General features: G+C 36.4%; 1 protein-coding gene across 50 annotated transcripts in view; it reads left to right on the top strand.

The window, feature by feature from the left end:
* Positions 1–13,690, top strand: part of PLAGL1 (PLAG1 like zinc finger 1) — a 65,762-nt gene that overhangs the window by 26,867 nt on the left and 25,205 nt on the right. For 46 of the 50 annotated variants that reach the window (XM_074037189.1, XM_005552017.4, XM_074037193.1 and 43 more), the window contains one exon: positions 12,439–12,510. The gene's annotated coding sequence lies outside the window, so the exon portion shown is untranslated. Of the gene's footprint in view, positions 1–12,438; positions 12,511–12,603; positions 12,713–13,690 lie in introns of all 50 variants that reach the window. The other 4 variants (XM_065543502.1, XM_065543512.1, XM_074037175.1 and 1 more) reach the window with 1 other exon arrangement.

The following is a 13,690-nucleotide window of genomic DNA, read 5'->3' as shown; positions in this document are numbered from 1 at the left end:
GCTCTCCTGTAGGCTTCGGCCGAGTGCTGATTAGTGCATATGCGTAAGAGAACTACCCATGGATGAGGAAAGAGCCACTGGGAAGAAAAAAGTAGCTCATGTAGGGCAGAGAAGAGTGTGCCCCTTCCCACCCTCCCACCATTCATAGTAGAAAAACCTTGTATATAAGTGGGATTAGATGTAGTACTCAGAAGACTAATGCTTCCGCGATGAGGCAAAATTAGCCCTAGACTAGTCTAATCTGATCCTGCCTAAAAAATCTTAAAAGTAAGCCGTTCAAGACAGGTCATAAAACTGTTTTGTAAAGGGCCAGATGGAAAATATTTTAGGATATGTGAGCCATGTGGTCTCTGTTGTAACTACTCACTTCTGCCCTTCTACTGTTAAAACAGCCATAAACAATTTGTAAGCAAATGTATTTACATGTATCAGAATGTATTCCAATAAAATTTTATTTATAGAAATAGGCAGTTGGCCAGATTTGGCCTGTGGGCCTAGTTTGCAGACACTTGGTTTGAAGGATCAAATTGTTTCAAGTAGCTTAACTGTATCCCAGAACAAAGCTCAAGGATATTTAAGGAAATACAAAATATCCAGCACCCATTAATAAAGTATGCAATATGTAGCATTCAATCAGAATTTACCAACATGCAGAGAACCAGGAAAATTCAATAGTGAAGAGAAAACTCAATAGAAATAGACCCAGAATTGACAGACATCTAATAAGTGGAGATACTAAAATAAATTAAATAGATTTAATAAGAATATTCAAATAGTTATTGTTACTATGTTCTATATACTCAAGATGGTAGTGGAAAGCATAGGGTTGTTAAGAAAAGATGGAAGCTATAAAAAGACCTAAATTGAACTTCTAGACTTCTAGAGATAACACCTGAGGTGAAAAATACACTGGATAGGATTAAAATCCTAAAATACACTGGATAGCAATTAAAATTATACCAAATGAGATACTGAATGGAAAAAAAAAAACTAGAAAAAATTGAATAGCACATCAGTGAGCTGTGGGACAACTTGAAATGACCAAATATGTATGTAACTGGAGTCCCCAAAGGAGGGAGAGGACAGAAAATAAAGATATAATGGCTGAAGACTTGCCAAATTTGATGAAAACAATAAATCCACAAATCTAAGTTAAATAAATATCAAGCAAACACAATAACACGAAGAAAACTAAACCAAGGGACACGGTAATCAAATAGTTTAAAACCAGTAGTAAAGACAGATTTTAAAGCAGAGAAAAAAGACTATACATTCAGAGGAGCAAGCATGACAGAAGGCTTCCTGTCAGAAGGAATGTAATCCAGAAAACAGTGGAAAACATCTTCCAAGTACCGAAAGCTAAAACTGTTCATCTAGAAATCTAGAGTTGTGACAACATATTTTTAAAAAGGTGAAACATGCAAGCACTTTCTTTGGTAGGAAAATAACAGGTGAAATAAAGACTTTTTCAGATGTACTAAAGCTGAAAGAATTAATCACCAGTAGACCCACAGTGTAAGAAATACTAAAGGAAATCTTTTTTTTTTTAAACTCTCACATTTATTATTAATTGATTTAATAAAGAAGGAAAATAATGCCAGGTAGCAGTAAAGAGCACCAGAAATGGCAACCACCTAGGTAAATGCATATGATGATGATTATTATTTTTAAAAAGATGGTTTAAACAAAAATAGTAGCAAATGGGGTGTATAACTTATAAAAGCAAAAGGTACAACAATAATTGCACAAAGGTCAGGCGAGGAAAAAGATAAAATTTTTGTACTCTACATGAGCTGGTATAATATCCCTTGAAAGTACACCATGGTAAGTTAAAGATATAACTATAAACTCTACAGCAACCACTAAGATATCAAAACATAGTTATAAGCCAAAGAAGATAAAATTAGAGAAAGATAATCAATCCAAAAGAAGAAAGAAAAGGAACAAAGAATAATTGAGACCATTAGACAACAAATAACAAGATGGTGCATTTCAGCCTAATCACATCAGTAAGCACATTAAGTAAGCATAAATGGTCTAACTATCATAATTAAAAGGCAAAGAATGTCAGATTTAATATACACATTGGCCGGTCCGAAGGTAGTGAGTTATCTCAATTGATTGTTCACAGTCAGATTTAATACATATAAAACCCCCTGAGAACTAACTCTATGCTGCCTACAGAAAAATGCACTTCATATGTAAAGACACAAATATATTATAAGCTAAAGGATGAAAAAAAATCATTTTTAGTACTAATTTTTTAAAACTGCAGTGACTATATTCATATTAAACATAGTAGAAATTAGAACAAAGAATATTACCGGGATAAATAGGGTTATTTCATAATGATAAAGTGGTGAATTCATCAAGAAGAAATGATCTTAAATGTTTATGCACCTAGTAAAATAATTTCAGTATACATGGGAAGAAATAGACAAATTCACAACTATGGTCAGATTTCAGCACCCTTCCTTCAATAGATAATAGAGCAAGTAGTTGGAAAACCAATAAGGCTATAGAAGGCTTGAACAACACTATCAACCACATTGACTTAATTGGCATTTATAGAACACTACTCAACAGCAAACTGCACATTTTTTCCAAGCATAGCCAGAACACTTATCAAGATAGACCATATTCTGGGTGGGAAAATAAGTCAATTAATTTTAAAGGATTTAAATCATACAAAGAGTGTTCACTGACCATAATGGAATTTAATTAGAAAGGAATCTGGAAAAATATCTTGTACCTGAACATCACACCTCCAAATAACCCAGGGACACATCCTGAGACATTAAAAACATCGTAACAAATTTAAAAGAATAGAAACCATACAAAATACCTTCTCAGACTACAGAATTAAACTAGAAGTTAATATCGGAAAAAGTGCTGGAAATTTTCCAAATATTTGGAAATTAAACAGTATACTTCCAAATAACCCACGGATCAAAGAAAAATCTCAAGAAAAAATGTTTAAATATTTTAAGTTAACTGAAAATGAAAATACAGTTTATGAAAGCATGTGGGATACAGCTAAAACAGTGCTTCAGAATTTGCAGCATTAAATGCATTAAATGATGTATTAGAAAAGAAAAAGAACCTAAAATCAATAACCTCAGTTTCCACCTTTGGAAACTAGAAAAAGAAGAACAAATTAAACCTGCAGTGAGCAGAAGAAGGTAAATACTGAAAATTAGAGCAGAAATCAACAAAGTTGAAAACAGGAAAACAATGGAGAAAATCAACAAAATAAAAAGCTGGTTCTTTGAAATGATCAGTAAAATGATAAATCTCTAGCCAGGCAACCAAAGAAAAAAAGAGTACACCAATTACCAATATTAGGAATGAAAGAGGTGTTATTCTGCTAATCCCGTGGATAAAATACAGGATTAGTAAGAGAAGAGTATAAATAAGCTCTCACCCACATATTTGATAAATTAGATAAAATAGACTAGTTCCTTGAAATACACATATAAACTAAAACACCTTCTAGACAGCAGACCCAGATGGTTGTACTGGTGAACTCTACCAGCCAACAAGTGTGACACAAACGAAATCAATCAGCACCATAAAGAAATGAGCTGGCTGGGTGCAGTGGCTCACGCCTGTAACCCCAGCACGTTGGGAGGCCGAGACAGGTGGATCCCTGAAAGTTGGGAGTTCGAGATCAGCCTGGCCAACATGGTGAAACTGTGTCTCTACTAAAAATACAAAAATTAGCCTGGCATGGTGGTGGGCACTTGTAATCTCAGGTATACAGACTATACCTGTAGTCCCAGCTACTCGGGAGGCTGAGGTGGAGAATTGCTTGAACCTGGGAGCTGGAGGTTGCGGTGAGCCGAGATTGCCCCACTGCACCCCAGCCTGGGTGACTGAGCCAGATTCTGTCTCAGAAAGAAAAAGAAAAAAGAAAAAGAAATGAGCTATCAAGCCATGAAAAGGCATGGAAGAAAATTAAATGTATATTACTAAAGTAAAAGAAGCCAGTCTCAAAAGGCTGCATACTATATAATTTCAACTATATGACATTTTAGAAAATGCAGAATTAGACAGGAAAAAGATCAGCAAAACTTCTCTGTATGATGTTATAATGATGGAGAACTGTCATAAATTTTTTCAAACCCATAGAATATACAACACCAAGAGTGACCTCTAAACCATGGATTCTGGGTGATAATGATGTGTCAATGGAGGTTTATCAGTTGTAACAAATGTACCACTCTAGTGGGGGATGTCGATAATGGAGGAGGCTAAGTGTGTTGGGAGGGAAGGGAGTATATGCGAAATTCCTGTAACAGGCTCAATTTTGCTGTGAACATAAACTTCTCTAAAAAGTAGCCTATTTTTAAAAAATATCAAAAAGGAAATTAGAAAATATTTTGAACTGAATGAAAATGAAACCAAATTTTTAAGTGACTAAGATGCAACTTATAGCAAGGCTCAGAGAGGAATTTGTAGCACTACATGCCTATGTTCGAAAAGAAGAATGGTCTCAAATTAATAACTCATCAGGGATTGTCATAATCATCTTCAAACGTCTGAATGTCCTTCATTAAAAAAATATGTTTCTTTCATGTTGTGAGAGAAGATAGAATTAGGGGTGGTTACCTACAAAAAGGAACTCGGCTCTTAGGACAGAAACAGTTGTCATACTTCACTAACTCTGGGCTGAGTTTCTTTAGCTAGACATAGTCCTTTAGATGTTCATAAGAGTTCTTTTAAACTGTTTCTGATATAAATGGTAATAAAGAAAATATTCTAAAATATTAACAGGAAGTAAATTGCACATTTCAAGTGATGTGTTGTATAGTAGGTAATGCAATATACCTACTTACAGAATGCAGTATACCTACTACTTATTACAGAACAAGCAGTCATTTTAAAAGTCACAGAACTGTAGAATCAAAAGGTGCCTTACGTATTAATGTTATTAAGTCAAACAATAGTGGCTTCAGCTCCTGGCCTCTTTAATATCAAGGCCTTGGATGAAATTTTTAAAAGGGGGTGAGGGCATCCATTTAAGTTTTCAAATGAACAAAAAGCAGTATAAGGAGAACTAAATCACTGAATGAGATATTCAGAATTCACCAAAACAAACAAAAAAAAAGAAATCTCAGGCTCAAGGGTGACCAGGAATATTCCAGAAGTACGTCTGTACTAGATAAAAGGTTGGATAAATGTCACCTTCTCTGCAAAACCTTTTCTGGTTCTCCCAGTCTTAGTGGCCTCTGTCTTCCCACAGTATTCTGTACACCCTGTACTGTGGCATCTCTATGCCACCACCCAGTAATAGGGTGTCATGAAAAATGAGACAAGGAATAAAAAATAAGGTTTGCTGTTTACCACTGGCAGTCTTCTCTTGTGCTAGAAAATTAATCTGTTTTCTCTTAGTAATGTGAGGGTCAATGAAGTAAGATGTGTGTTAGTTCTTTAAAAACATGAAAGCACTGTCTACAGACAACAAATATCCCTGTGTGTATTTTTCTCTTCAAGTGGTAACAGTCTGTGAATATCTTCCTGTTACCAATACATTTCTACTTGAAATGGCTAAGTGGCAAGAAGTAAAGCTGAATTGTGCAGAAAAACCACACTGCTGCTTTATAGTAGCAAGGATTTGCCTCAATTAGCCTTTTAAAACGACACTTCAATTAGTGTTTCTGTTTTGTATAGTAGTTTCTTTCTCTTTTATAATAGTTTGATCTTAGTTCATTAGTTGCTCCCCATAAAATCCTAGATTTGAAAGCTAAACTTTTAATGCAAGGAATCATGCAATCTAGAGACTGGATGTTAAATTTTATGTCTTTTTCTTTAAAAGAAATTTTTCCTTTTAACAAGCTTTACACTGTTTTGATTTTCAGCATTGATAATAGCTATAACTGTTGATCTTTTGTTGTATGTCAACACTGTTTTAGGAGCTTTATATAAGTTATCTAATTTGATCCTCCACAAACCCTGTGAGGTTATTATTCCTCTTTTACAAATAGGGAAACTGAGGTTCCAAATATATTGTTAATTGTTTAATTTATGAACTTATTACAAAGTGACACTAAAATTTAAATACAGATCTGACTCCGGAGTCCATACGCTTAAGCAACTACCTCGTTGAATGGAAGTGGTACAATGCATTGGCCTCAAAAACCAGGATGACTTATTTAATATAGCCTTGGTAAGAGAACTTCAGTGAATAATTGTATCCCCAGTACATGGTAGCTGGTATAATGGAAACAGCAAGAGACTCAAAGATAGAATACTTGAATTTAAAGTTTTAACTGCTGATTATTAGTTCCATGACTTTGGCAAGTCAGTTTACCTCTCTTGAGCCTATTATCTTCTCATTCAAAAATAGATTAATAAAACCATCTCTCTCAGGTGGTTGAGGCAGAGATCCAGTGGATAACATTTCTCAGTGTTTTGTAAATGGTTTTGAAAGATACATAAATGGATTGATAAGTGGTTTTGGTCATTTGCCATAGACTTTCTTTCAGTAGTATTTTTCCTGAGTGCTTTACAAAAAACAATTTGATTTAGAGAAATGTAGCGAGTTTCCAGAGAATTTCTACTGAGTTACAGAGTGATCATTATATAAGGAAGTTCTACTCATAAGCCAGTTTCTTTGACAAGATACATAGTTTTTGAGGAATGGTTATTTCATTGGACTGCCACAAAGAATTCTTCACAGATATTTCTGTCATCATTTGGGAAGAGTGGGAAGACAGAGGGATTAAAGGTGTCCCCTAGGCCCAAAGCAAGTCATTGCCAGAGTTAGCTTTAAGGTTCCTAATTAATTGTCACACCATTTTTGTCAAAGCTACCTTTCCTGTGCAGTTGAGAGTTCTGTATATGCAAAGTCCATTTCTGTCCTAATTTGAATATAAGGAATGTCTTTACTCCTTGAGGGCTGTTCAGCTCTCTATACAAAATAGCATCTTTGACAGGTCAAGGTGAGTAATTGGTGAATAGATGGCCCTGGAGGTCACTGGTGACCTCCCCTCCACCCCACTACCGAGGTCAGTACTGACGCCTGTGGGCACGTGGGAAGGTTGTGTTCTGCCTCACCCAGTGGGTTCATGCCTTTCATTCCAATATTGTTTATTTTATTTTTGGTTTCACAATTTTGAAACTTAACCCACTGATTCCCATGTATACTCAGGATTAGTGACAAATGGAATGAGCACAATGAAATAAAGGCATTTTGTCATAGACTTCCATGAAGGTGTGAAATAAGCAATTCAGAAATGAATGGTGAATTTGGAAACCTCTTAATTATATTTGTTCCGTGTAGGTAAACCAGTCAGAATAATTCATTTTCTTTCATAGTCCCTCTTGCTCTCTCCTCTCCCCTTGACTAACCATCCTCACCCCAACAAACACACAACTCATTTATACACAGGAGCTTGGATTAACCAGTTTGGGTGATTACCTGGATCCAATTAAAAAAAAAAAAAAACTGTTATATCTCCGTTCACACTTTTGTTGTACAAACAGAATTTATGCAAACTAACTCCATCTTTAAGTTGTGTTGCCTTCCCTGGAGATCACCCCTTGGGTAATCCTAGAAACTGCAGCTCTGGAGATCAACCCTTACTAAGGTAACCCTAGAAACTGCAGCTCTGAATTCATCACGTTGTAGTAGCAGCTTACTAGGTGTAGCAGACTGGCTTTAGCACAGCAGTGAACTAATAGAGGCTGCATGTATAGCCATCTTCCTCTGACTATTAGAACGAACTATTCAACTGAGAATAAAGTTTCCATATAGTTTGGATATGGTGACATGAAAGAAGTTGCAGATTATTCAGTGAGACCGTCGCTTGTAGGGTTGTAGGATGGAGGAAGAAAGGGAGAGTGAGAGGGAGAAGTTTATTTATGGAATGTCAGGGGGCCATTGAAGCTCAGCAGGCCCTAGAAGCAGAGGACTTCCCCCCGTGCTTGTTTTCTCCCTCTGACCTTGGATGAACTAGCGAGCAGTATATTATGCCGGGTGATTGTGCTGGTTTGTCATGGTTAGCATTCTGGACTGTCACTGGAATGTAGGAAACGGATGAATTTGAATTGAACCATGAGGTGGTCTGCTGGGCCCTCTCCTTGTCTCAAGGAAACCTGTCGCTGTTTGTCTGGGCTGGGCCTAATGAAAGCAATGGAGGGAAAGAGAGGTGGGCCTTTGATCTCTTTGTTGCAGCTGCTCCCTGGGAACTCGCTGAAATCAATGCCCTGTTTTCCTGAAGGAATGAATGGCTCTGCCTAACTAGCTTTGTGAAGCCGTGGGGAATTCACTGCCTCTGTTTATTGACAGCTGAAAAGGAGCACATGGGGTGGAATGGACCTTCTTGTGAAAACCAGGCACAGGGAAAATTAGACCTCAATTTAACACAGAGGAATTGGGAAATTCACCCCAAAGGAGACGGGAGTTTCTCATGCTTACATTAGAATTACTCAAGTTTGGGGCTAGTGTGTAATGAACAATGGAGGTTTTGTCACAACTATGTTATAAGTAGGAATATGGTCTGCATAATAAATAATGTTAAGTAGAAGTTGATTCTCTACCCTCCCTCTTTTTTTAAACACAGAAGTAGAGAAAAACAAATATTAACCATGATATAATCAGGTGATTCTTTTATTTTTGCCTTGAGAGAAAAGAAAACAGTGATACAGTAAGCATTATTGATATTATATGGAAACTCTCTAAAATTCATCTTTCATTCATTATATTTTAAAACATCTTTGAACTTGGAAGCTATGTTCCACTCAAGCCAGTGATTCATGCCATTCTGGATTGTGTGCATTGCATGGGAATATTACAATAATATATTTATTTTAAAATATTTATATTCCTGAGATATTGTAACTGGAAGTGTGTATCAAACACAAACTGGCTTGTAGACCAAGATTAGCACCTGGCATTGCAATAGTTGATCAGTCTTAAAATTACCACCTTTATAGTACACACTAAAGAAAAAGTCTTGAGTTTATCACAAGGAAACATCTCTGAGATACCTTCTTTCACATCTCCCCTCACTTGCTTGATTTCCCAGGAAGAATTTATGGCTTCTTCCTTTGGCCCCCAGCCCTTTGTGTACACCTCTATTATAGCACTTAACACATGGCCCTGTAGCTCTTTATTTAGGTGTATTCTTTTAGCTGGAAGTAAAGCAGCTGTGTTGTATTCATTTTTATATCTCAAGCCTAGCAGAGCTCTTGGCTCAGTAAATGCGGGCTGAATGAATGGGGATTGCTGGCTCTCTCTACATTCCTTAGAAAGTAATTATTTATCCCAGTTTCAACTGCAAATACTAAATTTTGGGAAGACCTGATTGGTCTGTTGTTACCTGATTGTTGCTACTGCTTTTTAAAATTCTTCCTCTGTGGAGAACTATTACGCCCTTTTTTGCTTTAGCAAGTTTGTCAGGCAGTTCACAGCCTCTAGAAGGAAGCATCACCAGTGTGTGGCATTTTTCTTTTTCAGAGCCAAGCTCTCTTCTCTGTTATTCTTTCCTAAAAATAAACCTCAATGTAATGTTTAGATATTTCCATTAAGAAGATGAAAAAGCTTTTCATTTAGAATTTTGTAGACTTTCACTTGACCAAATTTAGTGATTGAGATGGATAAGGCTGCCATTTTACATGATTTAATTCTATGATGTAATGTTAAATAATGGCAAAACTCAAAACCTCCCTTGACAATTTCTTTAACCAGATTTACTACCACTGCATGTTTTGAATTCCTTATCAGATAAAGCAAACAAACAGCTTTGCTTCTTAGTGAAAAGTCTAAGGGAAATTTTGATTCTAAAGCACTGACTAGTCTGATGTCACAGAACCCTAGGACGAACCCAATTTTTTTAGCTATTCTCAACTTATAACCTATTTCTTTTTAAAGCCAGAGCTTGAAGTGGGAAATTATTGTCAACATTTTTTGGGAAAATAACGTCTTAAAATCAAATGGAAATTTTTAGAAAGTGTTGTAGGAGGGAGTAAGTAAGCAGACAAGTACAGGAACGGGCTAATACTTTACTCTCCATGTTATTTTTGTTTTATGTTCACTACCAAGATTATTTTTAAAGAAACTTATTTGCACTTCTGTTTTGATTAATAGTAGAGGTGAAATTCACATTTGTGAATTGCAGGAGGAATCTCCTAGAGGAAGAGGCACTTATGTGGGTTGTTACAAATAAGATCGAGTCAGCGGGTTGTGATTCTGAGATTTTAGATTTCTCATGAAACAGAAAAATTACCATGACTTTGATCATTGGTAGACTGTCACCCTGATAAGTATTAACTTGAAGATTAAAAAAAAAAAAAGCATTAAGCATAGCACTTTAGGCTTCATAACTTGGCTGCTCAATCCTCCTAGTTTCTGGAAGTAATTTTGTGTGACTTATACCGAAGTAGGGAGAGGCAGAGAGTGGAGGGAATGTAGGAAATCAAACTGCATCTTTTCCATTTGATGTTTCAGCTTTCAGCAGTGAGGCATATCTTTGTCTACATTAATAAAAAAAGAACTACAGACAGGCCAGGGAAGTAACTGCAGTTAAAAATTTTGTTCTTGCTCTGCTTGTAGAATCAGATAACTTCAACTATGTGATTCTTCAGAAAAGAGCCTTTTTCTTTAGACTGAAGACTGCTGTAATATCCCAGAAGAATAATTTCAAGTAACTTAAGAGTCAAACCCTCAAAATAAGTTTGGGAATGGACATATGTTATGTCTGTTTGTTTACATGTGTGTTAATCTATGTAAGCTAACTTCCTAGTAGAAAAATACCAGATATTTCCCTCTTAGACAGTTTCCCGTCCACCCAGACTGACCAAATAAAGCAGCCCTAATAAACATGTATCTAGCCGTTGAAAACAAGATATCCTCCTCACCACTAGATTTAGTTGCAAGAAAGCTATTCTGAAATACAGAACTATTTAAAATTAATGTGTCAGTTGTATAAGATCAGATATGACTATTATAAAGATCATCTGTAATAATTAGATACCTAATCATTTGTAATTAATCATTTGTATATTAATGAGGTTGTTAAAATACTTAGTACATTTTAAGTAGTTTAAATGTTTACTTTGCAACATTACGTATTGTCTCCTTTAGTGAGACATTTTTCTGAAAGAAAAACCTCAATTCAGGAGGAAAAACCCCAACTCAGCTTATACCTAAAAGTTTATGCCTTTTGCATTAGTAAGATTCAAATTCATATCGTTTTGTTATTTTAAAAACACATACAACAGCAGCCTTTTTGTTCAAGGCATAAATGTGGGCTACTCAGAGAAGGAGGTTACTTAGGGTTGGTGCTCAAGTATTCATCCAATTGGATTACACTGCTAATCAGTAATGAATTTATATCTGTGGAGGTGAGGGTTGATGGGTTTAAGTTATTGATCTATTTCCTGTCTTCATTATTTTCACTGAAAGCTATATTTCCATCTCTTTTCAGTCTGTAAACATTTCGCTGCTGCCCTCTCATCATTTGCTGTCCAGTTTCTGTCCTTTTCCTTATCTCAAGGTGAATGATTGGGTCTGCACAGCAAATTCTTGTCTCCAGGCCTCTGCTGATAATAGTGGTCTTGACTTTTTAAAAAAATTGAAGTCAAGCCAAAGTGGGGTGTTTTTTTCCCCCATATTCTGTCTTTTAGTGGCGTTTACTTCCCTCCCCCTCTTCACCCTCATCCCTGCTGAGGTTCTTGTTTCCCTTACCCAAAGGAATAGTGTTCTTTTAGTTGACACTCTTAAAAAGGTTAGTTGACACTCTTAAAAAGGTTCTGATTATCTTTAAAAAATTTTTTTTTGGTAGAGACTGAGTCCTGTTATGTGGCCCAGGCTGGTCTCAAACTTCTGCCCTCAAGCAATCCTCCTGCCTTGGCCTCTCAAAATGCTGGGATTACAGGCGTGAGCCACTGTGCCCAGCCATGATTATCTTGTAATTTCTGCTTGAAGCTGTGAGGTATTTTTACGTGGGGTCTCTGAAAAATAAATACAAATACATGAATACTCCCTGCTTACCAGACAGTGTCAAGCATTTATCTCAAATTAGCTTATTTAATTCTCAAAAGGGTCTTGTGATGTGGGTGTAATCATTATTGCCATTTTACAGGAGAGGAAGCTGAGGTAGAGAGAGAAAACCAATTGCATGAGGTCTCTAAGTGGCTCCAGGTGGCACCAAGATTGGAATCTAAGCTTTCTGGCACCATACTGTGGTCTTAACCACATCACTGTATAGCCTCTCTAAAACTAAAGATCCCTTAAGGAGTTAAATGTGTGCCTCTGGAATGCTTGGATATGGCATTATAGCACAGCATATTGATGGAGAGAGATTTTTGACCCCTGGTATCCTTGAACTCATATTCTGATTAGGTAAATTTCAGTATTCATAGTACCAATGTGTTTTTTTCTTGATGCTTTAAAAAAAAAAAAAAAACTTTTGATATTGTTTTTTTCTTTAGGATTGCTGTCACGTCTAATGTGGCTTCTGTCTCGTGTCACATCTGAAACTCATCTGTACCTCACTTAGAAAGGTAAATATGTCTGTGCCGAACCCTCCAACTCCTGCCCCCCAGCACTCCCACCATCAGTCATGGCTCTGTTCTCATTCTCTCCTCGCATTGCAGCACAAACCAGAGCCCTGGCCTCCTCCACAGGAGAGGGGCTTATGTCCCAGAAGAGACTCTGTGAGAGAATTTACATTTGAGGAACTTCAGGCTTTGAGGGGAAAATAAGGTTGGCGGATTAAGATGTGGTCTTAAATGAAAGCCTGTTTTTCACTCTAAAAAAATCAAGAGGACACGCTAAGAATGATCATTGCTATTTATTTGTCTTAAATTAGAAATCATGGGCATTGTACAGTTGATTTTTACTTATCATGACTTGCTCACTAGAAACTTCTTGTTCTCTTTCTGTTATATTTTAAAAAGGTGTTTTTTAAATGGTTTTATCTTAAGGAAATATTAGGAAAAAAAACTGAGATAGGGTCCACCATTTAGAATCAGATATCCAGAATGTAACATATGTTACAATTCAGAGTCTCTAAACCACTCTTCTAAAATCATAATGTGAGATGATTCTCAGCTTGCCAAATTTTCTAGAGTTATAAAATAGGTTATGTCGCTCAATCCAGTGTTTATTTGAGGGAATTCATGGTTGCCAGGGGCCCATTATATGTCAGAAGCTTTTATTTCTTATTTTCTACCACTCATGTAAAGATTAGGATTTGTTTTAACCGCCTATTTCAAGATAATGATTCCAAATCCCAGCCTTAAATTTCATATCTAACATGGTTGTTGTTTTTCCCTGTCATATACATTAATTCTAGGTTCAAGGCCATGTCACCCTAAAGCAGCCCTCACTTGTTTTGCAGCTGCAGTGCTGTTGCTAAACCATAACTCTTGGCCTCTCTCCAGACTTTCTTTTTTTCTTTGCAAAATGTCCTTGAAGGTCATAATGGTGTATTTTTTAAAAATTCCAGTTGTCTTTGTAAGTTTTCTTATATCCCATCTTACATTCGATTCCCCCCACAAACCTCCCACTAGATAAACCACTTCTCGCTCTATTCTTTATCGTGAGGCTGACTTCTAGGAAGGCTGTCCACAGCTGCCTCAGGCGGAAGGCTAACTAGGAGAATATTAGGTCGTGTGTTTGGATTCCTGTTCTCCAAACGATTCTAATTAAAACTAGTCCACTACCCCCACCAATATGTTC

This window comes from Macaca fascicularis, chromosome 4 (genome assembly GCF_037993035.2).
Source record: "Macaca fascicularis isolate 582-1 chromosome 4, T2T-MFA8v1.1".
Lineage (NCBI taxonomy): Eukaryota > Metazoa > Chordata > Mammalia > Primates > Cercopithecidae > Macaca > Macaca fascicularis.
The sequence above is the reverse complement of the archived record's forward strand: the minus strand, read 5'-3'. Positions and strand labels throughout refer to the sequence as shown.